The following is a 26,585-nucleotide window of genomic DNA, read 5'->3' as shown; positions in this document are numbered from 1 at the left end:
TGCATGTGTGTGTGTGCTTGTGTATGTGGGTGGGTGGGTGGTTGAGCATATGTGTAGAAATAAGTATGTTTGTGTTGTGTGGGTGTATGCAAGTGACTTTGTCACCTGGAGGTGCGCAGTTGTAAGAGTGGTGAGAACTGTAGAAGTCCTGCAACACACAGCACCCAAGATTAGCAAAGGACAGATAGACTTGTCCCCTGAAGGGCACAGCAGCCCTTAGCAGACAGACACAGGGCATCACCCAGGGCAGTCCAGCACAGAGGTAAGTCATCAGTGAAACACAGGAGCAGCAGCCCCCAAGTCAAAGGGGTACAGGTTAAGATGTAGGGCAGAGCATCAGACCCCCCACCCCGGGCCACACCGTCATCTCCCGCCGTGCAGGACAAGCCTGGGACCCAGTCCCCCTGCGGCCCCAGGGCCCCCACCAACTTCATTGAGCAGGTGAGACCCCTCTAGATCTTCAACACGCCAGACAAGCACCAGCCCACCGTGTCAGGTGGAACTCCGAAGAACCAGGTTAGGGAGGGCACACTACTATCCCGCCTGGTGAGATAGCCCCTGACAGGTCAACAAGGAGGGATGCCCACCAGTGCTCCGTGTAGCACCTGTGGCCCATGGCCAGCCGACATCCACAGGAGTCATGGGCCACCCAACGGGAGCCTCTGTGGCATGGCCCAAGCATCCACAAACAATACCCTGCCAAGGGGGCAGCCCACCAGTGCCCCCCCTCCCCACTCCCCCCCCCCCCCTCCATGACCCCATCAGAGATCTCCAGGCCATCCCCACACCCCACCCCAAATGGATCACGTTTTCAAGGTCACAAAAAATAAGGAGGAGCTTCAACTTTGCAATCACTCTTAACTGAAAAAAGTTAGCTTTAAGGACAGCATTGACCCATTTGTTGAAGTTTAAACTGTTGTCCAGAATAACTCTCAGGTTTCTGACAAGGGCCTTATATAATTACCCAAAGGGCTAAAGTCTTGGGGGCTGGAAGATCTAAAACATAGCACCCTCTGTTTAGTCGTGATTTCATCTTAAGTGATGTACTGCGATGCATGCCTTAATGTCTCCAAAACATTTAATTTGCATGTGTATCATCCAAATAGCCTGTGATGCTTTCTGAACATTAAACCTCTACAGAGTGAAAATAGTGGGTCCAGGAATTAATCCCTCAGGGACACCACAAGAGAGACAACCTATGTTAATTGTAGTCTGTTGCTCAAATAAGATTCAGATCATTGCAATGCTAATTCTTCAATTCCTACAATAAGCCTACAATGATCAGCTGCAACAACAAAAGCAGCACTAAGGTCTTAAAGCACTAAGGTGGAAGAAATCCTTGAATCAGTAAAAGATAAAAATACAAAACATTTTTGATTCAAACACTTATATGATGATCTAATAGGTGACTTGATCTGAACTTTCTCCATCAACCTGGAATTAAAAGGCAATTTTGAGGCTGGTCTAAAATTAGATAATAGTGTGGGTTGTTATGATCCTTAGGTGTTCGGTTTGGTATTCATTTGTGTTTGTGTTTTCATCATCTCCCTGTTGTTTGTAATGTTATATTAGGTCTTGCTGCATCCTATTCATTTCTTTGTGGTTATATAGTTTCTAAGGTGTTGCCATATTAGGTCATTTCTGTTAAGCGATACTTAAAAACTACAAGAAGACAACATTTCATTTGGCTATATTTCCTGTTCTGGTACCCCAGGTCGGTCATGGAAGATGGCGGCTGACACTCAACCAGGTTCTGCTGAAGGTTTTTTCCTGTGAAAAGAGTTTTTCTGTCTACTCTCACATGCATTTCTAGGAATAAGGGGTTGCTGCAAAATTGACTATATGTAATCAAATGTCCATGGTTGCCATATGCTTGCTCAGGACAAGGAATTGCTGCAAAATTCTAGATGCAATCAGCTGGCTTTCTATAAAAAGAAGATTTTTTCCCAACTGGCATAACAGATTGAACTTTAATGCATTGTTTTAAAGCTGTGATCCATTTCAAATGTATCTAATTGACTTTAATACGTCTATATGATCGGATTGAGCTGACTTTATATTTCTGTATATGAATTGGATCTGTTTGATTTGCAAAGTGCCTTGAGACATTTGCTGAATACTGAATTGTTAGAAATTAAAGGGCTTTTTCTGTGGCTGAGATACATTATGAATATGTATATAGATGCACTTCAGACAAGGATGTGCACAACTTGATAATCTAAACTAATTGAATATTTTTTTTATGTTTATGTTCAAAAACATTATAAAGCATGCATCTTTTGCATTTTTTTTCCAGAGAAAGTAGCTGGAGAGTAAGCTGATTTTATTGGAGAAACCAGAAGGACACACAGTTTAAATAAAAGCATTAAACTGTTTTTGTGAAACTGCACAGGTTATAGAACCATGTTGTACAGAGCCAGGGTGAACTGGTTAATCTAAAACTGATGTACCTGTGCAGGGTCCTGGGTGTCTGTTTGACTAGGAGATAAAGAGACTATTGAGGTGATGCGTGTGTGTACGTGTATAGTGGGGTGCGTGTGTTGGGAGTGAAGTGGTTGGTTGACTCCACTGGAATGTGGCGCTGACTCGGTCTGTCTGTCAGCCATGGCCTTGTTCACTCTGGGAACTTATTCACACACTACGATCGTGTTGGGGTTAGTGGGTTGGCTTGGGGGGCATGAGTGTCGGCCTGTTGCCTCATGCTGGATTTCCGGCAGGACTCTTGGAATATCAGAAAACAGAACTCCAGAAACTGCAGGGTTCAGCTTTGTTCATCCGGAATATGATGTTCAGTAGAATGCATAAAGGTCTCTTTATGTTGTTCACCAAATGTGCAAAACAATAGAGCAAATAGTATCCTTTAAACATTGGATTTCCTTTTTCACTGTCAATGTTTTTACAAGTTCCCAGCTATGTGGTACTTTGTGTTGATCTATCACAATGATTCAGTTGAATCACTCCACGTAAACAACTCACTCCACATCATCCATCAAGATATCTAATACAATACAAATTCTGATTGTAACATTGTAAATTATCATTTGTCTTCCAGATTGGTATGTCCACTGGCCTCTATAGGCTGTGTCTTTATTTTTTGTTTGTTTGCAGGCCTGCTGTCACACCTTGATGCACAGCTGAAGTCTCTTCCTCCTCATCAATGAACTGCATAAAAGCATCAGTCATCCGGTGCCACACCCCTTCCTCTCGGGCATCTGTGATTTGATTGACTGTCAAACTTAATCCTCTGTACTGATTAGTTTAACAGTGATTATGTGGTTCGATCTTGTTAGATCTTGTTTTGGTGAACTGATCTTTCTAAGATATCTTGTGTTAGAAGGGACATTTTACTAGGTGTCCTCTGCAATTTTCTTTAACCCAGTTTTTCTCCTGTTTTGTGGCCAACCAGGGAGCTTAGGTATTGTACCTTGGTTTTGTTAGATAATAATTATTTTTATTTTCAGTCAGAAGGGGGTATCTTTTGTTTGTTGTTTTTGGCCTTGGAGACCTTGAAGTTTATTGCTTGTTTAACCCTGAACTCGAGAAGAAAACAAATGCCTTCTACACTGATCTTGGTTCTCTTCAGTAGTTTTACGTTTTGTTGGTAGCTAGATTTATTTTATAAATGTTGTGCTACACCCATTCTAAGAGTTGTAACACAGATGCATAAAAAATTACAAGTGCAAAAAATGAAATAATTATTCTGACATGTCAAACCTTTAAGGTCCAGATGGCAGACGCAAAAAAGGCCCAAACCATAATGGTACCTCCACCGGTTTTCTGAGTTAGGTTCGATGTTTTTTTTCCTCTTCTTCAAACATTGTGCTTTGTGCTTTAGCAGACTGCAGAGAAAGAGCAATTTTCTTTTTGGAGAATATAATATTTCTCCCATCAGCATTTTCTTTGCAGCATCATGTTAAACATTCCCTGATCATGCATGCTGCATTCTTAATATCTCAAGTGTTGTTTGTAACCTTTTTCCATTGACATATAATATTTTATATTCAGTGACATTTTATAAAACCATCCAGTTTTGGCCCCTCAGGCCACACTCATGAAGTCTGTTTCTAAGGCTTTGATCAGAGACATTAACACCAGTTGCTTGCTGGAGGCCATTTTGTAGGGCTCTAGCAGTACTCATCTTGTTCCTCCTTGCACAAAGGAGCAGATACCGGTCCTGTTGATGGGTTAAGGACCTCCGACAAACCTGTCCAGCTCTCCAAGAATAACTGCCTGTCTTGTAGAATCTCCTCCATGCTCTTAAGACTGTGAGAGTAAGGAAGACTTTAATGAGTCTAAGAAAAGGTGGCGAAAAGACCGAGAGAAAGAAGAGAAATTCTCCATACAATGAACAACAGTGAATTAATAAGACTCTGCAGGCTTGATCATGCAGGGATCCACCCACTTAACAGTCGAGTAAATGAGCACATAAACATCTTTAACAATCATACAATTATTAATTTAGAGATAAGATAAACTTTATCCCCTAAGAGGAAATTAAATAGTTTCGGCAGCGGGTCAGGGTAAAGGTGCACCTCTATTAGGGTAATGTTAGGAAGGACAAATAAATAATAGAAACAATAATGAATAACCATGAATGAAGAGTGTGCTAAAATAAAATAAAAAATACAGTGGCACGAAATGAAACAAATTACTCAAAGATGTCAAACCCTAACGTCCAGATGCAGCAAAACAGACCAAAACCATAATGGTACCTCCACAAATTTATGTTTAATGTTTTTTTTCTCTTCTTTAAACATTATGCTTCATTAGTGTGATGTTTAGCAGACTGCAGACAAAAGGCATCCATCCATCCGTCCGTCCGTCCGTCAATTTATTTTATACATGCTTATCCTTGCAGGGCCGCATGAGGGCTGGTGCCTATCAGCTGGTTATTGAACCCCCCAGACAGGTCACCAGTCCATCATAGAGAAGAATGTCTTTGATGGACAGTATTTAGACATTTATTTAGACATTATTTTTGATAGTTTACTTTTGTAAAAATTGTATCTTTGTAGTTAGGTTTTGTTATGATTAGGTGGAAATTTAATGTCGTTTTGGTCATGTATGTACTGAATTAAGAGCCCTTAATTATCTTATCTCAAGAGCCCTGTTACATAAACAGTGAACACAAAACATAATTTTGTTTGTGTTTGTGAAATGGAATTTGTTCTTTTGCTCTTCCTGTCATTGTGAGAGGAGAGGGATTCCATGGATGTTTTTCGGTGTGTTTTGACTTGATTCACAAATGTATATGTTTTCCACTGACAAACAGCTGCTAAGAAAATGCTACTTTATGTTACTTTGAGCTGACTTCCTGCGAATAATCTAAAATGCTGATCATTAGATTAGACAGCCATCTATTAGTCAGCTGAACCAGATAACACTTACAGAATGGTGTAAGATGAGTAGTAGAACATTAACTTAAGTTAAGGAAACCTGTTCAAGTGTTGATGGTTTACTTGAATTTGCCAAAAGTGAGTGTGATTTAGTTTGCCAATTTTTGTTGGTTCAAATCTACAAAAAATTAAAGGAACACTAAAAGCACATCAGATCTCAAATGGAAAATAAATTGGAAAGAAAATGGAATGGCGAATGTGTTAGGAACAAAAGGATACCACATAATTTAATTAAAATGAAATTTATCAACTCACAGAAGACTTAATCTGAGATTATAGAGAAATTTAACCTGAAAATGTGATGTGGCAGGCTTGTCCAGTTTGCTGCAATGTTATTGTAGCAACTCAAAATGGTACTCAGTAGTTCGTATGGCCCCCATGTGCTTGTATGCATCCCCGAGCATGCTGGTGCATGCTCCTTAGGAGATGACAGATGGTGTCCTGGGGTATCTCCTCCCAGGCTTCAATGGACCTAACCAAGATGTCCCTGAGGTGTTCTATAGGATTTAGGTCAAAGGAGCTTGCAGGCCAGACAATGATATCAATTACTTCATCCTCCAGGAACTGCCTGCATACTCTTACCACATAAGGCCAGGCATTATCATGCACCGCGTGGAACCCATGACCCACTGTGCCAGCAAAGGATCTAACAATGGCTCTAAGGATTTCATCCTGAAAACTATTGGCAGTCAGGGTGTCATTGTTTAGCCTTTACAGGTCTAAACATCCTTCCATGAATATATGACTCCCCAGACCAGCACTGACCCAACACCAAATCAATCGTGCTAAACAATGTTGCAGGCAGCATAACATTCACTGCAGCTTCTCCAGCCCCTTTCACGTCTGTCACGAGCTCAGAGTGCACCTGTTCTTATCTGTGAGAAGAACATGGTGGCAGTGGCGAACCTTTCCATTCCATTGTTCTCTGGCAAATGCTAGTCGAGCTCCATGGTGCCGGGCAGTGAGCACAGGGCCTACTAGAGGATGTCGGGCTCTCAGGCCCGTCTAATGAAATCTTTTCTAATGCTTTGGTTAGAGATATTCACACCAGTGGCCAATTGGAGGGCACTTTTTAGGGCTCTGGCAATAGTCATCCAGTTCCTCCTTGCACAAAGGAGCAGATACAAGTCCTGCACCTCTAGTAAGGTAATATTAGGACAAATAAATAATTGAAACAATAATAAATAACCATGAATAAATGTGAAAGAAATGGAAAGAAATTACAAACAATGTAGTACAGAATAATTTAAATATCATTTACACACTGTAAAATGCTTTCAAAAATAAACATTTGGAAAAAAAATGAAAATAAATACACACTCTAGACAAAACAAAGTAAAATAATCTAAACACTATAGACAGAGAAGGAAGACATAAATGGGGTAAATAAATATTTGTTGTATCGTACATGACAATGTCAGTAGCCACAGCCTAAATAATCGCCTACACCGCCCCCCTCTCTGCAAAGACGCTCACTTGTGTGCTGTAATCTCCTTTTTAGTTTCTGACTGCAACAGGTACCGGAGCTTCTCACATTCCAGGCTGGTGCGCAGAGGGAACAACACACTGATCTGCTCGGCAATTCGCTCCCAAGTCTGCCTCTTTGTTCTCTCTTTGTAATCCTGGGACCAAATCTACCTTTCAACACTCCTCTATTCCAACCAGCTGTGCCAACAGCAGGCTCTGCTCATCTGTCCAGTTTAGTCTTCTCCACCTTTTCTTCTCCGTTTTGTTTTGGTTGTTTTACCAAATCAAACCTCTTTATACAAGAAGGCGATTGCAGTAAATGCTGACAGCTGACATAAGCTGATTTAAGTTGTTTCATCATCAATACTTACACATTAATTAATCCAGTGTAATTCCAATGATCAGTTAATTTCTCTTCATTGATTCAAGGAGCGCATTTGTTTTAATTTAGTCTTTTTCAACAATCAATTACAGCTCTTAGAAGACATTGTCACACCTAGCAATGCAGACACGTTTTATGCCTTTTTGCCACCTAGGCGGGACGGACGGGCAGAGACCCACCACCCCCGGTACCTGGGAACCGGTGTCAGTACCTATTTTTGGTACCGTGTTAACATCATCATTATACACCAGGCTTTTTTACCTGGTGCAGACAAAGATGATGATACGGCTGCCTCACCCATGTTACTGGCTGCAGACGAGGATTAGCTAACGGATGCTAACGTTGCCGAATGCAGGAGTTGTAGCCATGGATCTGAGGCTGTTAAAATTTCTGAGAAAAATCTTGTGCTTAACCAGATGCTTCCGTAGATTAGTGGTCCTGGTGCTGGCCTTGCACTTCGCGTCACAAATATTGCAGCGAGCGTGATCTGCATTGCATTTTGAAAAGTGGAGCCCTCCTCCCAAGTTCTTTCTATTAGCCATGCTTGCTTTCCTTACTGTAGCAGCGGTTTCTGATGTCATCAGGTTATGGTGCGTTCAATGCTGTGTTCATGTCCGCCATGGAAAATCGCCCACTCTTCCACTCCCTCTGTGCAACAATGATGTGTTTCGGTACTGAAACATGGTAGCCATTTGATTTTATGTGAATAGATACTTCTAAGTACCGACGGAATTCAGTCTGCAGCTATAAAAGCACCGAATTCGGTACCCATCCCTAGGAATGACCATGTCCATGTGTAAACTTTGCTCATCACAGAAAAAAAAATCATAATTAATATTAAAGAAAAAACAAAAACAAACAAAAAAAAACATAATTTCTTCCAGCTTCCTTTCCACGGTTGCCGCCCTTGGCAATTGCCTATGTTGGCTATGTGACAACATGGCCCTGTAGCAACGGGGTCAATCACACCTCCTCACTAAGGTCTCCTAGCTTTGAGTCGCTCTCAGCAGCGAACTGAATCACTCTTAAGCTAGGCAGACATTATTAGGCTAAGAAAGAAGCTCTCTGAGAGGACTCAGATAATCTTTGTGAAAATGTGCCCTCATCAATTTTTCAGAAGTTTAACTGACTTGATATTATACTTTGATTAAAAAATGTTGAGCAGTGTATAAAAACATATTGGCAGACTGTTGCAATAATAAAATCAGTGGGTTTTCTAACAGGAAGCCTAATCTCTGAACAACAATAAGACTGATGTTAATGACTGACGTGATGATCGGTTGCGAAATCATCACTGTGTGCAGAAAAATAACTTAAACCTGCATTCCTATCTTTCTGAGATCAGCTTTGTGTCTCATCTTTTGTAGCTGCAAGATATATCTGCCCTCTCGAGATAATGCAGATGCTGGCATGGCAAGCAGGAAATATTTTTATCTCTAGATCAGCAGGGCTTCTTTTGGCTCAGTTAGAGCAAGTAAATGAAGCTCCAAAGGATTGTTAAACTTTGGTATTGTCAGTGTACCCAAGAAATGTATTCATATTTGAAATACTCAAGTACTGTGGTGAAATATACTTTTAAAATACTGAAGAACATTCTTACATCTATTTCTGAGTACGTCTGTGTTTCTTGATTTTTAATTGAACAAATTACTCTAATGCTTAAAAGTTTTAGGCTGTATTTTTAAGTATCATCCTTTTTTTTAATTTCGAGTATTTTTCAGTTTCAATTTTTTTTAACAAACTTTATGGCCCCAATTTCAATTTGCATAATATGTACTCAGCAAACGTCCCATTTATTAGCATCCCTGAGAAAGGGTAAATGGCCTAAAAAACAAATTAATATTTTATTGCCGTAGCATTAGGTAATTTTCAGTGAAGATGGGACTATTTAAAACAATCCAGCCTTCAGGAGGGAGAAAATTAGGAAATTATTGTTTTTTTTTACAAAATGGCCAGTACCCAAATTCGTATAGTTAGAAATACATGACTATAAGTATTAAAATTAGTATAAAATGATATGCAGAGGTCTATTTCTTTTAGCCATGCTTCAAAATGGGAAAGACAAGATGAAATTACATTAAAATGGGGCAGATGTATGTTGATATTCAGTTGAAGAAACCAGAAGAAAAGAAAATATCTACTTGCCCAAACCTGCCCATATCTACAGTCAGATATGGGTGCAGCAGATACTCCACAGTGAGGACGATGTTATGAGACATTTTAAAGAAAAGCTTACTTTAACTGCACAATTATTAATCTGAAAAAGAAGACTATAGTACTGCTAGGGCTGTTTACAAATCTTTGCCAGGGGTGCCAATAAATGTCCAATAAGCTCCGATAAGGTCAAACTAATTTTATTATGTTAATCTAAAAGATTATATTTCTGTGCAATACTGCCTTCAGATTCCTGTACAATGTTACCTTTAGTTTTGTTTAGTTTAGCTTATTTGCACAATTGAATACAGATCCATAATCTCAAGGAAACAAATAATGTGAACAGTGCAGAAAGAGGCAAAACGTACACAATGGGCTTACATGAAGCCTCCACCCAAATAGTATTAAAAAATATAATATAATCCAACATTACAATCCCTGTTGACATAAAATTTATGAAATACATAAATGTGTGACAAAAACAATAACAAAAGTCACAATCACATCTCTTAAATACAGTTTCAAATAATCTATGAATACTTTTACAGAAGGCCTGCCTTTTGCTAAGTCGGAAAAGTCATTGCAAAGGTTAGCTCCCCTGTATCAGACAGAAAACTCCTCCACTGGTCTGATATTTAGGAAGATGAAGTAAGAATGAATCTGAAAATTTCCTTTAAAATAATGAGTGAAATGCAATGGTATTTTCTCCTAACTTTCATATATCTTGTAAACAAAAATACAAATTCATAAAATGTTAAGGTTATAGATTGTAAGAATCTGTAGGTCCTTAAACAGAGGAGCAGAGGGACATGATAATCTGATCGAGTTGCAATTCTAACAAAGTGCTTTTAAAGAACCAATATGTTTTGTAGAGTAGTGGGAAAGGTACGTCCCTGAACTATGTTACAATTAGATAGATATGGGTATATAAAACTATAATAAAGTGTGAGCAAACAATCTGCAGTGATGTAATGTCTAACCCTCTTTATTGTACCAAGATATTTATGTATCTACCTGGAGAGCCAATCCGTATTATCTTTCCACCATAAGCTCCAATAAATGTCGCTGATGATATTTGTGGTATTGGTATGCCATCAATGACAGTTTTTAAACATTCTCCAAAATACAACTTTTTACCACCGAAAATGATGAAATATGATTTTTTTAGATTTAAAGATTAGTTCATACCCAATACTAACATAAAAATGATTAAACTTTTCAGCTATATCAAAAGAATTTGTAAAAGACGTAAAACCATCTGAGAATAAAGAGGGTAACTCAGGATTACTTTTCTCTCTTTGTTATAATTGATCAATATTTCGCCGGTAGCTTTAATATATTTGCAACACGTACACTTTCCACTAATATATTTATTTTCATCAATTATAATAAGATGAATGTATTTATTCCTCTAAGATTTGTAAACACTATATGTAAGAGGGGTGGGGTTTATTATATACTTTATGTATGGTTCATTCTTTTTCCTCAAAAATTACTCAGCTGTAAACCAGGGTCTGTTGAAATCTTCCTTACATTTCTTAGCAAAATCTCTAATTGGAAAACATTAATTGAAAACAAAACTTAAAACTTCAGAAAACTGTAAATAAGCCAATTCTGCACTTTTTATTTCATGTAGTGTGTTCTAGCAATTATTACCCAGATTAAAAAAAGATAATATTTGACTTGTTCATGATTCTTTTATTTATTAGGATTATTGAAGGTTTAACAGTTGAAATATGGCAAGATGTTCAGACAAATCCGAAAGCAAAACCTCCGATTTCCTTACATTATTTAGGGTTATTTAGGATGTTATTAATCAAAGCTGTAGAGTGTTTATTAACCCCTGTAGCTTTATGATGTCTCTGATGAAGCAATGACAGAAAAGATTAAAAGTTAATGAACTGATCAAGTTTGCAAGGTAAACTCCGTTTATTTAAATGAAACGTGGAAATATATTAGAATCTGCAGAAGCACATGAATCATTAAACCGAGACTCAGTGTATAAACTGCAAAGGTCAGACAAATCAATGGTGGGAAATAGTTGACATCAGCGTCAACGTCAGAATTGTATGGCTTTGTTTTGCAGGCATCAAAGTGAGCTTTATTGTGGTCCATTGTATGAAGATAAAAGATGAGCAATCAAACCAAAATGAATTCAGAGAAAGTGACCAATAATAAGACCAGTGAGTCTACATCAGCTGTTTGCCTCACTTTGTTTAGGTTATTTTGTATTGGTGGAAGGACAATAAGTTCATCATATCTTAAGTATGCAATATCACCTCTCTGTCGAGCGGCCTCCATTTCTAGAAGTAGATCTCTTCTTTTCTGTCGCACAGCTGCAGAAAAGTCTTCATTGATGAAAATCCGACAGCCCTTCAAATTCTTGGTTTTATTAAGTATAGCAAATTTATCTATCAGTCATAAAAATCTGACATTGTTGGGCCTAGATTTTTCCAATGATGTTCTTGGTCTCCCGGTTATGTGGGGCCATTCCAACTTGATAAAAGTATGAACAGGCTGCAGTTTGTCACTGAAAAGCTTCCTTACTTTCTCCGTCAGATTCAGACGCTTTCAGACTCTTCAATGCCTTACAAAACAATATTATGGCATCTTATTTGTCCCTCTTGATATTCAGCCTTTTCAGAAACAGAGATCTAGCTTGTACTTTTTATGTTCACATCAGCACTAATCTTGCTGCAGCTGTTAAAGCCCTTTGAGCATGACTTTTTCAGCTCATCAAAGTGGAGTTCCAGCAGTTAATGCACTTGAGTCACAGCGATATATTCCTCAGTGGTTGTACTTGAGGCTTTGGGAGGTATTGTTTGGCCCCGTAGGCCTACTAGGCAAAAGACCCGCCAGAAACTCCACAACTGCCCAAGGTATCTAAACTAATTAGATTGTACACAATTTTCTGAGGATAGACTGATTTTTTTCTTCCCCTTTCCACCAAATAAATAAAAAAGAAGATTTTGGCTTAGGATTCATCAGATTATTTTTGGATTGTCCATTGAATAATCAATGGAAAAATAATTATTGGCATGACAGCAGTCATGTTGTGTTTCTTATAGATATGCAGATCCTGACTCCCTCTTCCTCTGGTGACTTCAGGTGTCAAAGATACATACACCAAATCAACCAGACAGACTGAAAATATGTCTGTCTGCAACTGATCCTTCGGCATCACTGTGCACCCCACAGCAGGTTCTCATGGCACTCCCAGCAAACCGAGGGTTTAAATTGTATATGTCTGCATTGATCACATTCCTGTACAGCGCATCCTTTTGCAGCTCTTCTGAATTTTATTTTGTGCAGAAAGTGCAGCTCTTCTTTATCTTTTTTTTTATGTTAAACCTGTCTGAGTGCTATTGATTCAGAACTAAGCAACAATAGTTCCAATAGATGAATGCATTTTTTGTCATGAAAAGCAAACAACTAATTGCACACACACAATCCACACAAATATACCCCTTCCACACTACTTGAACCCTAGGGCAGGATGCCGAAGAGCTGGAGGAATGTGACCCGTTGACCTTGGCTCGCAGACTTCCACAACGAGACTGCACACCCGGATGGCGTGCACTAGAAGAGCAGGCCAGAATAGCTCCAGTGTCCGGTAACAGGAGACAGACTGTGTTTGTAAACTGCGTCCATATGACACACGCACTCAGTCTGCAGGATTTGCACAGGTGATGGAAACACATGCACTCAAGTCCAGAGGTTAGAAGGCACATGATGATGGGTGAAATGAGATGGAGGAGACTGGGGGGGTAGGGTTGGTTTAGGATCAGTATGTGTTTTCTTCTGTAAAATCCTGTGTTAACCTCGCAGCCACACATTTTGTTTTTCAGCCGCTATAAATCCTGAATTTCCTGTTTGACGTTTCGAGTTGTTCTTAATCTTTAAATTCACTCTCAAAAAGGCCAAGTTCAATTGGTAAACATGCTGATAGTTCCTAAAAGTTATAAACTGAAACACTTTACAGATATATCTACTTGCTTGTGAGCATGCACATCTAATTAAGTAAAACATAACTATTTTGGCATTGAGGAAACCTTATACATGATTTGGCACACGCTGCAAAATCGGTGCCAAGTCTTTGCACAACATATTGACCAGTGTTTTTTTCTTCTTCCTACAGAGAGTGCATGCAGGATCCAAGTCAAGCCTTTAAGATGGTGAGGGTAAGGTTAACCACAATGCCACAAATTGCACTTTTTATAAACCATACTTTAAGCCTGTATCATCTGAGAATCAAAACACTGGCATTTCCAGAGAACCCTAGTGAACACACAACTACAAGGCATGTAATATGTTGGACTGTGAGATTCTTTTAGATGTCATTATGCTATAACAAGTAAGATAAATTATCTGTATTGGTTTTTACCTTTGGAAAAAAAAAACAAAAGGGAGATGTTCAATCCTTTTTAAACTCCTTCTGCTCAGACAGGCCAGGGGTAAACCCCACCCTCTGTGCTCAACAAGAGGACAGAGATACATCTGACAGATCAGGTCTAACCAGTCACAGATGACAAACCCTGAGTGTTGCTCCACGATAATCTGACGGATGATTGATTTCTCTGCAGGAGCCACTCTTTGAAACATATTCATTTCTTAAGCTTTCTATGTTCTCCTTGTTTTAAGGCCTTGCATTAGTCGGTTTTTGTTTTTGTGCAAAAGTCACATGTAAGTTTATGAGCAGCTGTCAGAACAGCAGTATGTTTTATACCCTGACCACATTTACTCGTAAAGCACCTGGGTGTCTCTTCGAACCAGTGTAGTTTGTCTTTCAGCCATTTAAAAGGTGCTAAATGCACACATGGAGGTCATACCTGAGGCAGACCGTCTGGTGCCAACGAGCTGTAAAACAATCAAACAGCAGTAATAAGTCCCTCTGCCTATCATATAGTTAACAGAGACAGGAAGAAACACCCTGCTGACCCAGGAACAAACAACATCCAGCTCTAGGGCCTTTTCTTTCTGGCTCAGAATGATCTGTTTTGTTAGAGATCCCTCTCCAACTTTCACCTCTGAGAGCACCCTAATTTTGACCCTAATTATGGGACTAACGCAGCTGACAGCTAGTCTTTGCATAGCTGACACAGTAGGTCAAAAACACTCCACATAATTTAGAGAGCAAATTTCCACTCTATAAGATGGCAATATTTCTAATCCCTTCTAATCTCCAGAGGTAATGCACATTAAGCTTTGCCCGGCACTGCCCCCATAGCATCTATTCAGGTCAAGCATTGAGAGATGCCACTATCACCAGGGCAACGAGTCAAACAAACAATGTGTGGGTTTTGTATGTGTATGAAACGCTAGACTGGAGCTAGTCAACCACACAGAATGGAGTTGGTGGGAGGAGAAGAAGGACCTGCAACCCGCTTCCAGTTGTATTTTTCAACTGCATCCTGCATTTGTGAGACAGTGTGGGTGGTGGGAGTTTAAAAACTGTCAGACTTTTTTTACTTGATCCATGTTTACCGCAATGTGCAAGTTATGTAAACACATGGGTTTGCCACAGCATTATCCCAACAAGCCCTGTATTAAAAAAAACAAAAAACTATAGCTGAGTGTGATGTTTTTCCAGCAAAGAGGTCATTTATCTTGTGTGAGCTGGCACTGAGATGTTTAACTTTTCCCAGGCTTTTTGGTGACTTTGTGGCACGACAGCGTGCTGATGCATAATGGTTTTAGGATGATAGTATTGCAAGATATTTTAAATGTATATGTTCCATTGCAATTTAGAGCCTTAGCCTTTTTGTTTTGTTAGTTTCCCGGTTTCCATTTAATGAAGTGATGTCACACACAGCGTTGCCCTGGGCATTTGAGTACGGTAATCAACTTATGAGCTGCACTACAGAAGGTTTTTATGTTTTGTGTCACTGTAAAACCTTTTAACGGGAATAAAATCAAGGAACTCCACCAAGTACTTTCAAAGCTTGCAAAGATTTATTTTAAATATAACACTTTTCTTACCAAAGTTGGATGTGCATTTTCACAAAGAGGAAAAGTTGTGTGTGTGGACACCACCTGGGCTCTGAGCCATTTTTAGTATGCACACACACTTTTCTACACGTCATAATCAGTAGTTCTTATCTGAGCTTCCTTTGGAGGGAGGGTTTTATCAGCTTGGAAATACAACCTGCAGAGAGACAGAACGTACGCTGAATGATCCAGCAGGCACACAGAGGAAAACAGGATAAGAAAGCTAGGTGCTTAAAAAAACAAAACATCACACGTTATGTATGAGCGTACAAGCCTGGTTTAAGTTCACAAAAAGGAAACTGTAAAGACTCTGAGAATTTGGATTTTTCCCCTCACAGGGACAATGTTTCTCTTTCTACCTGTAAGAAAAAAAATATTGATTTCTGGAACAATCTTTGTTTATAATTATATTTTACTATAAAAAAAAGGACTGAGGTTGAAGGTTGGAAGAAAATAGGAATAACAAGGACAAGCTATGCCAAGCTGAATGCAATCCTAAGAACTCATGAACTATGCATGTAGTGTTATGATCCGCTTGTGTTAGGACTTTTAGTTTCATTATTTACTTTGGTTTCTTTCCCTTTTATTTTTCCCGTAATTCCTGTGTACTTTATTTGTAGCTCATTCTTGAATTTATGTACATTTACATTCTGTTAGATTTCACCCCTATGTTCCTCCCTGTCTTCCCCTGTTAATTATACATTTTTTTCCCTCAGGTTATTCTGTCTTAATTGCTCACAGCTGTTGCTCATTCCCACCTGATTACTCTCACCTGCTCTCCATGCAGTTTCTCCGCCATCTCCCCTATACATATGCTGCTTCTCCTCTCACTTGCTGGTTTCTTCTGTTACAGCTCCATGCCAGTGAATCTGCTTCATTCCATATGCTCTGTGTTCTTCATGTAAGTTTGTTGTTTATTTATCATTAAATCATTTCACATGTTATGTTGCCTCTGAGCCACTGTCTGCATTTTGGTCCTGCTACAACCTCATGAAACATGATATAATGTTAGTCTATTAGGGGGGTACACTCTGGACCTGTTGTCTGACCATCACAGGGCAACACAGAGTCACAAAGTCCACACAGAAAGGCCTTGTTCAGGATTTGTACCCTGGACCTTCTACAGCAGAATAGCTGAATTGAAATTATGCCTGCAATCCTCAAACATCCATTAACTGATGCAAAGCTTTTAAAAAGAGTAGCTCAAATGTTCTCTGCAACAATGTGAGAAACTGACAAAGGCAAAGGCGAAGACAACTTCAAGTTCTACAGGTGGTTCAACTAAGCTCAGTCTTCTTCCCATAACTGTAACTGATGTTGTGTGGGTGACTTTCTCAACAACCTGTTTGTCTTACAGCTGACGTTTCACAGTGTTCTCTCTTTGGGATAGTACTGTATGTTATGATTGAGACAGTTGCATGTTTATTTATGAGCTTAGAGTCACTGTGGCTGCTTTCATAAGAGCTGCTGGCACAACTTTGGGCGCTCCCAATTTGGCAACTCATGGCCAAATTTAGGGCCATGCAGCAGATTCTGGAGGAGTTCCAGAGTGATTTCCTCGACTCCCTACACTGTAACAAGATGCTGTAAAAAAACGGTGAAAATGGAACAGTATTTTACAGTTTGTTTCAAAATGGTACCGTACCATATAATACAATGCATTCTGGGCAATATTTATTCTTTCTCTTGAAATACTGTTGCATACTGTAAATGGTATTGCTTTATGTGAAAGATTTCAGATTCAGGAGTTAGAAGGCTCTGTTATAACAGAATTTTACTTTATTTCTCGAGCAGATATCCTGACATGTGGAAGCAAACGTTTTACTTTTAACAGATATCCAACTTAATTTACACTTTCTGAACACATCTGTGGGTACGTTAAGTTATTTAGTCCATCTTGCAATGTTCTTTAACCTTTGTCATTTTTTGAGCTTATTTTAACTTGACATTCAACTTTTAATCAGGCTGGATAATTAGCGTTGACAGTCACTTCAGTTGTGAGGGAATTCAGCCAACATTTGTTACAGGGCTTGCCACACTGTTTTCAGCACACACCAGTACATCTTTAACCTAATGTATCAAGAAGAGGCTGCCTGTATGCTTGAATTCATTCAGAGGTAAGAGCTGTATTGTCCATTTATGCTTTTATTTTTCAGAAAATGCATTTGAAGACCGAATTTCTTCGATTTGTTTTTTCAAATACCAATCTTTAATTTCTATCCAAATGCTAATCACATACTGCTGTTATTTTTTTATTTTAGATATTTTATTGGCACAAACTCAGAGAGAGACCAAAGCCACCTTGAGCAAGATCCTCTCCAAGAAGACAGTGAAAGTCGAACAGACGGAGGGAGCCTCAGTCAACCCTCGTGTTTCAACTCCTGAAGAATTTCATTGACTGAGTGGAATGTCTTACAGGTCACTTTTTTTTGTTGTCACATTTTGGTTAGGATTATTTGGAATGTATGTACCTGACTGTTGTGAAGTGCCTTGAGACAACATATGTTGTGAATTGGTGCTATATAAACTGAATTGAAAACTGAATTGAATTTTGATCAGAAAATATTCCTACTCCTGAAAAGCCTTTCAAAATGACTAGATATGTAATCAAGAAAGCAAATCACACAACGTGTTGGCCTTTGTAGCATGTGTTCACTTTGTATTTTAAATTTTGTTGGCAAATTTATGGTCAGCAGAACTGTGCCATACCATTATCTATAGTGGCTTGTTAAAGTATTCATACCCCTTGAACTTTTCCACATTGTCATATTACAACCACAAACGTAAATTAATTTTACGTGAAAGACCAACACAAAGTGGTATACAATTGTGAAGCGGAAAGAAAATTATACATGATTTCTTTTTCTTTTTTTACAAATAAAAAAATGAAAAGGGCATTGTACAAAAGTATTCAGCCCCCCTCAGTCAATACTTTGTGGGATCACCTTTTGCTGCAAGTCTTTTATGGTATGTCTCTTCCAGCTTTGCACATCCAGTGACTGAAATATTTGAATATTCTTCTTTGCAAAACAGCTCAAGGTCAGTCAGATTAGACAGATAGCGTTTTTGAGCAACAGTTTTCAGATCTTGCCACATATTCTCAATTGGGTTTAGGTCTGGACTTTGACCGGGCAGTGTTAGTTCTCCGCCACACATAGCATCTGCATTTTGGCCAAAAAGTTCAATTTTGGTCTTGTCTGACCAAAGCACCTTCTACTACATTCCCCAACCTGAGCTGTGGACCTCTGCAGTTCATCCAGAGTCACCATGGGCCTCTTAGCCACATCTCTGATCAGTGCTCTCCTTGTTCGGCCTGTAAGTTTAGGTGGACGGCCTTCTCTTGGTAGGTTTACAGTTGTGCCATACTCTTTCCATTTCCAGATGATGGATTGAACAGTGCTCCGTGAGACGTTCAAAGTGGGAAATCTTTTTATAGCCTAAGTCTGCTTTAAACTCCATAACTTTATCAATGACCTGTCTGGTGTGTTCCTTGGACTTCATGATGCTGTTTGCTCCCCAATATTATCATCTAATTTCCCCTCTGGGATCAATAAAGGATCTTTGAATTGAATTGAATTGCACCAACCTCTGAGGCCGTCACAGAGCAGCTGCGTTTGTACTGAGATTAGATTAGATTCAGTTTTTTTTTATTTTTAAAAAAGGTTTGAAATTTTGTAAAATATTCTTTCCACTTCACAATTGTATACCACTTTTTATTGGTCTTTCACATAAAATCCCAATAAAATACATTTACGTTTGTGGTTGCAATGTGACAATATATGGAAAAGTTAAAGGGGTATGAATACTTTTACAAGCCACTGTATGTTATAGAGGATTCAGAGCCTTCATTTTAAGTTTTATGCTGACTAATGGAGGTGAATGTAAAAGCCTGCTTTGAAAGGATCTACCTTTTTCAATGCAAAAATAAAAAAATATTTCTATTTTATTTGGCAAATTTTGTGATTTGCTGCAATATGTTCTGCAAAGTAAGAGCAATTTTCTACTGAAAATTCAAGTTACATTTTCAATTTTTTCCATCTTTTATTTACATTTTGTTTTTAGTTTCATTGAGTGATAAGTGTTCTCGTCTATACACCTTACATTTAAAAATGGGATTGACAAATATAGACAATATTTTGAAGGAACTAAATGGACATTTCTTTTTAGCATGGCTTTTATTTTGCTTTTATCAAAGGTTAATATGTTTGTATTGGCAATGTTTCTGGTGGTGCTTCCTTTATTGAATAAATTATCACAGTTTGACCTTACATTTTCAAGTGTATTCTTTTAGACTGTGTTGCTGCATCGGAAGTAATAGTTCATTTCTAAATGGTGCTCTTGATGTTAAGAACATTTTAAACAATAAGGGATAAACATATTTAGGGCCTGAGAAATATGTAATTTTAATATATTTTACATTTTGCATTACACCAGCAAATAACTGTAATTAAAGGTTTGGATGCGGTAGATTAATGGTAAATTGCTGGTAACCTACTGTAACTGCAAACAAATATATTAAAACACTGTAATCACCACATTCTTTTTAAACAGTAACACTATAAAACTGATAACAGTAAGAGTACCGAGTAAATTACTGGTAACCCTGCAGCCGGTATTTTAAATATACAAGACAACTTGTTACAGTGTACCATGCGCCGACCAAATAGCATGAGTCAGGCTGTTGTGGGTAGCTACCTTCCTGTGACTACTCCCTGACCCATCTAGCTCCAATTCCCTCGCACTCTCTTCCTCCTCACTCCTTCCTGTGAATCAGCCTTAATATCTAGGATGAAGATGAATGTGAAGTCACAAAGTTTAATTTCACATCCTGGCCATGGTTTTAACTGCAAGCATAAATATTACTAATACAGCATCAGCCTTCGATCAACATGACAATCTGTTTGCTGAACTAAGGCTGTGTCACATGAGAGATCTGCATTACATCAGATGGGACCATGGGAGAATAAAAGGCCACTAGACAGCTAGGATTGGTGCTCTCGTATTTTTGCAAGTTCTATGCTTTGCAAAAGTATTTGCACCCCTTGAAATTTTTTTCGCCCATTGCAAGACAGCCCAAGGTAAGGTTTTTTTCTAGTAATACTCTGTAATAGGCTTATTAAATTTTCCCCTTAAATGCTTCTGTGTTCCCTCTGAAGAAAAGCATCCCAACAGCATGATGCTGCCTCCACCATGCGTCACTGAGGATATTGTGAGTTTAGGATGGTGTGCCTTGTTAGTTTTTCACCACAAAGGTAGTTTTACACCTAAGCCAAAATGTTAAATTTTGGTCTCATCTGCCCAAAGCCCCTTCTTCCACATTTTTGCTATCTCCAACATGGCTTGTCCAAACTGTAAACCAGACATTCTATGGCTTCTTTTAGACAATGGTTTTCTTCTTCCTATTCTGCCATAAAGGCCAGGTTTGTAGAATGCAAGACTTATAGTTGTTCTGTCTGACGATTGCTGTGTTTCCTTTGTCCCCTACATGGCTGGTAGCAAACTTTAAACGTGACTTCATATTTTTTCTTACAATAATGGCTTTAGCCATCTGAGCTCTGGATCTCTGCAGCTCCTCCAGAGTTACTATAGGCCTGTTTAGGTGCCCTTGCCCATGTTCAGTTGTGGTTTGCTATGCTTTACTCTTTGCATTTTTGGATTATGGATTGAACAAAGTTCTGTGAGATGCCTGAAACTTGGGATATAGTTTTATAATCTAAGCCTCCTTTAAACTTCTCCAAAACTATCCTTGACCTGCTGTGTTCCTTGGTCTTCATGATGATTGGTTGTGTTGGACGTTATTTAGGGGTATTGGATTAAAAGAGGCTGAATGTATGCCACCCTTGAGATTTTTGTTAGTAAACATTTTGAAAACAATGCACCCACACAAATTAGCACATAACTGTGACGTAGAGGAAAAACCTGCTTTACAGATATGTGCTAGTTTGTGTTGGTCTATCATGTGAAATCCTAATAAAATTTATGGCAGATTCATGGTTACAACATGGCAAACTGTGAAAGAAAACTTATTATCTGTATTAATACTCCTGCAAGGTACTACAGTGTTTAGTGCAGTACGGTTTGTCTATTCGTTTCAAGTCTTTTGTTACTAAATCCATTTTTGCTCTTTCAATCTGAGGAAGATGGAACAGAGACTTGGAAAACACATCTAGTGTCACATCTGCTTCTTCTCACTCAAAGTGCCAACAACATGCTGACAATCTCCCATGAAGTCCTCCCACTGCTTGGAGCTCTGGTCTTTGTCTTCTGACAATATTTACCTGCTTCTCTGCATTACTGTAGCACATAAGTGCACAGCGACATGCACTTAGGGGTATCGAAATAAAAGTTGCTGAATGCACCCCACACTGACTGTTCATGTGAACAGTCAGTTGCACAAATGTAACATTTTCCCATTTCCAAGATGTGTAATCCACTTCCTATTTGCTGATTTTCCCAGCACAGAGAGAAGCCGGTGGAAGCAGAGCTGTTCTTGTCTCTCTTTGCTGGGTGCTTCCTGTCTTGATAGGAGGCCAAGTAGAGATATCCCTGAAAGGAACTGTTGGTACAGGCGGGGAAGAGTCTGGTGTTTTGGACCTCTTTCAATGACTCACAATCTTATCTGTCCTGATTTTTGGTATGCATCCACTACAGTAGTTTTCTGCTGGGAAGATTTCAGCTTCCTTCTCTTGTGCAAACAGCAAATACTTTGCACAGCTGCACATAGCTGCAAATCACCGCAGCGCCTTTCATGCAAAAACATTGTGAGGTATTAAATTAATCCAGCAACTCAGCATTGTAGGCACTCATTAGTTGCTTGGTTCTTAACTGAAAAGACTTGGATTGGAAGACTTATTGTGGATTTGTTTTGTTTGTTTTTTTTTCTTTTTGTTGCATTCCAGAAGGTCTTAAATTCAGCATTTTAATGAGCATAAACCTAATTAGCGGGTTTTTAGGGTGGGAACACTTGTGTGAGCTCCAAATGCTGCAGTTATGCAGGATAAATACAAAGCACACAATCACAATACAGCAGCACATTGTTTAACAGGAACAATACAAGTCTGTGATATTGCACAATCATCACAAATGCAAAATCTGCTACAATAGCATACAGAAAAATACAATCATACGTCAATGCTTATGGTGGTATGAATCTTTCCACTAACTGTGCAAAAGATTTAATTAGATGGAGAAAATAGTAACACAAGCCAGATATGTGAAGTAAACAAAACCATTTCTTCCAGTTAAAATACAAAGCTCGTCCTTGTAAAAGAAAATACAAATGGTAATTAGATGATCAGAGATGTAGAACAGAGATGTTAATATCTCTAAAGAAGATGCACAAGATCAAGTTAATCATCTACACTTTAAATCTTTGTGCCTAGATGAATCAGATGCATGAGGACCATTACTTAAGCTGCTCACTGCATGCTTATTATTTAAAAGGAAACATGTAAAACTTCTGAGTGCATTGCTTTAAAATCCATCCTTGTGAGAACTAAAGATTTAGACTTTAATTTATTCTCATTAACTCAAGAATAGGGGGAAGGAGCCTGAGCTTGTGCGGGAGGTCGAGAGATATCGACTAGAAATAGTTGGGCTCGCCTCCATGCACAGCGTGGGCTCTGGAACCCATCTCCTTGAGAGGGGTTGGACTCTCTTCTACTCTGGAGTGGCCCACGGGGAGAAGAGGCGGGCTGGTGTGGGTTTGCTTGTTGCCCCCCAGCTTAGCCGTCTCATGTTGGGGTTTACCCCAGTGGATGAACAGAGTCGTATCCCTGCGCCTTCGGGTTGGGGATAGGTCTCGGCCTACGGGCCAAGCGGTGGTGCGGAGTACCCGGCCATCTTGGTGTCCCTGTCAGGGATGCTGGATAGTGCCCCTCCCGGGGACTCCATTATTCTGCTGGGGGACTTCAACGCCCACGTGGGAAACGACAGTGACACCTGGAGAGGCGTGATCGGGAGGAAAGGCCTCCCCGATCTGAATCAGAGTGGTGTTTTGTTACTGGACTTCTGTGCTAGTCACGGATTGTCCATAATGAACACCATGTTCAAACATAAGGGTGTCCATCAGTGCACTTGGCACCAGGACACCCTAGGCAGGAGGTCGACGATCGCCTTTGTTGTCATATCATCAGACCTTCGGCCGCATGTTTTGGACACTCGGGTGAAGAGAGGGGCTGAACTGTCCACTGATCACCACCTGGTGGTGAGTTGGATCCGCTGGAAGAGGAGAAAGCCGGACAGACTTGGCAGGCCCAAGCGCATAGTAAGGGTCTGCCTGGCGGAGCCCTCGGCCAGGGATGTATTCAACTCCCACCTCCGGGAGAGCTTTGACCAGATCCCGGGGGATGTTGGAGACATTGAATCCGAGTGGACCATGTTCTCCGCATCTATTGTTGATGCTGCTGCCCGTAACTGCGGCCGTAAGGTCTGCGGTGCCTGTCGCGGCGGCAATCCCAGAACCCGGTGTTGGACACCGGCAGTAAGGGATGCTGTCAAGCTGAAGGAGGAGTCCTATCGGCTGTGGTTGGCTTGTGGGACTCCTGAGGCGGCTGACGGGTACCGTGAGGCCAAGCGTGCTGCGGCCCGGGCTGTGGCAGAGGCAAAAACTCGGGCCTGGGAGGAGTTCAGTGAGGCCATGGAGAAGGACTACCGGTTGGCCTCGAAGCGATTCTGGCAAACCGTCCGGTGCCTCAGGAGGGGGGAAGCAGTGCTTTGCCAACACTGTTTATAGTGGAGGTGGGAGGCTGCTGACCTCGACTGAGGACATTATCGGGCGGTGGAAGGAGTACTTCGAGGATCTCCTCAATCCTGCCATCACGCATTCCGTGGTGGAAACAGAGGCTGGGGACTCAGGGTTGGACTCTTTCATCACCCAGGCTGAAGTCACCGAGGTGGTTAAAAAGCTCCGCGGTGGCACGGCTTCGGGAGTGGATGAGATCCGCCCTGAGTACCTCAAATCTCTGGATGGTTGTTGGGCTGTCATGGTTGACACGCCTCTTCAACATCGGTGGTCGGGGACAGTGCCTCTGGACTGGTGGTGGTCCCCTTTCATAAGAAGGGGGACCAGAGGGTGTGTTCCAACTACAGGGGGATCACACTCCTCAGCCTCCCTGGTAAGGCCTACGCCAGGGTATTGGAGTGGAGAGTCCGGCCGATAGTCGAACCTCGGCTTCAGGAGGAGCAGTGTGGTTTTCGTCCCGGCTGTGGAACACTGGACCAGCTCTATACCCTCTACAGGGTGCTCGAGGGTTCATGGGAGTTTGCCCAACCGGTTCACATGTTTTTTTTGGGCCTGGAGAAGGCATTCGACTGTGTCCCTCGTAATGCCCTGTGGGGGGTGCTCCAGGAGTATGGAATCGGGGGCCCTTTATTAGGGGCCATCCGATCTCTGTACAAGCGGAACAGGAGTTTGGTCCGCATTGCCGGCACTAAGTCGGACCTGTTCCCGGTGCATGTTGGACTCCGACAGGGCTGCCCTTTGTCACCGGTCCTGTTCATAACTTTTATGGACAGGATTTCAAGACGCAGCCAAGGGCCGGAGGGGTTCTGGTTTGGAGACCAGTGGATTTTGTTTCTTCTTTTTGCAGATGACGTGGTCCTGCTGGCCACCTCTAGCCAAGACCTACAGCATGCGCTGTGGCGGTTCGCAGTCGAGTGTGAAGTGGCTGGGATGAAGATCAGCTCCTCAAAGTCCGAGGCCATGGTACTCGACCGGAAAAGGGTGGCTTGTCCTCTTCAGGTTGGAGGGGAGTTCTTACCTCAAGTGGAGGAGTTTAAGTATCTCGGGGTCTTGTTCACGAGTGAGGGAAGAATGGAGGGGGAGATTGACAGACGGATCGGTGTGGCTGCCGCAGTAATGGGGGCGCTGTGCCGGTCCGTTGTGGTGAAGAGAGAGCTGAGCCGAAAAGCGAAGCTCTCGATTTACCGGTCGGTCTACGTTCCTACCCTCACCTATGGCCATGAACTTTGGATCATGACCGAAAGAACGAAATCCCGGATACAAGCGGCTGAAATGAGCTTCCTTCGTAGGGTGGCCGGGCACTCTCTTAGAGATAGGGTGAGGAGCTCGGCCATCCGGGAGGGGCTCGGAGTAGAGCCGCTGCTCCTCCACATCGAAAGGAGCCAGTTGAGGTAGCTTGGGCCTCTATACCGGATGCCTCCTGGACGCCTCCCTCGGGAGGTGTTCCAGGCACGTCCCACCAGGAGGAGGCCCAGGGGACGACCCAGGACACGCTGGAGGGACTATGTCTCTCGGCTGGCCTGGGAACGCCTTGGGCTCCACCCGGAGGAGCTGGAGGAGGTGTCTGGGGAGAGGGACGTCTGGGCGTCTCTGCTGAGTCTGCTGTCCCCGCGACCCGGTCCCGGATAAGCGGAAGACGACGAGTACGAGTACGGGTAACTCAAGAATAACGTCAGATATATTGCATTGGAAAAGTATTTCTAACTCTTTTGATATGTCATAAAATTAAACTTTAATCTATTCTTTCTGAAGTTCATGTAACAACTACTACATTGGTCACTGCTGAATGGAAGCACGCCCTCAGCAAGAGGTTGCCACCACTTTATTTTACTGTAAAATTGTGGTCTAATCTTGTCATAATCCTTGAGTGTTTGGTTTTTTGTTCTTGTTTTTTATTATTGTTAATTTCCTTATTCTGCTATAGTGTTCTTTATCATTAGTTAGATGTTGCTTTCTTAGTTTATTCCATGTGTATTTTAATTTATTCTTTATAAATCTACATTTGTCTTATTTATTTAGTCTTCTGTTTGTCTAGACCCAGGTTCCTCCTTTTAGTTGCTCAACCTTCCCTCTGCACTGCCACATGCCAATTAAGCTCATTCATCCCAGCTGTGCCTGTCAATTACTTAGATCTCTTTCACCTGTGTCTCCAAGCTTTCTCATCACTTTCCCATTGTAGCTCTCTGGGTGTCAATGTTTGTTACTGGTTTCTTCTGTTGACTTCAAACTCCCTGTTGCTTTATTGTCTTCCATGCTCTTAGCACTACCTGTTTCACCTTTTATGTAAAATACTTATTTTGTCACATTTTTTTATTATTCTTAATATTAAAGTATTGAACCAGATTTCTGTTCTGCCATGCAGTTGAGTCCTTTGCAACTAAAACACGATAGATCTGTCATGAGTACCTTGTGAGTGGTTGCTGTGTCCCTTGTTTGGCTTTTGTCAAACTTTAAA

At 40.7% G+C, this 26,585-nt stretch overlaps 1 protein-coding gene across 1 annotated transcript in view; it reads left to right on the top strand.

Annotated features, from left to right (window-relative positions):
• Nucleotides 1–16,227: 16,227 nt before the first annotated feature.
• The window catches only part of errfi1a (ERBB receptor feedback inhibitor 1a), a 36,961-nt gene continuing 26,603 nt past the window's right edge, over nt 16,228–26,585 (top strand). The window contains exon 1 of the mRNA XM_047347168.1: nt 16,228–16,288. The gene's annotated coding sequence lies outside the window, so the exon portion shown is untranslated. The remainder of the gene's footprint in view (nt 16,289–26,585) is intronic.

Source organism: Girardinichthys multiradiatus, chromosome 20 (assembly GCF_021462225.1).
Source record: "Girardinichthys multiradiatus isolate DD_20200921_A chromosome 20, DD_fGirMul_XY1, whole genome shotgun sequence".
Classification (NCBI taxonomy): domain Eukaryota; kingdom Metazoa; phylum Chordata; class Actinopteri; order Cyprinodontiformes; family Goodeidae; genus Girardinichthys; species Girardinichthys multiradiatus.
The sequence above is the reverse complement of the archived record's forward strand: the minus strand, read 5'-3'. Positions and strand labels throughout refer to the sequence as shown.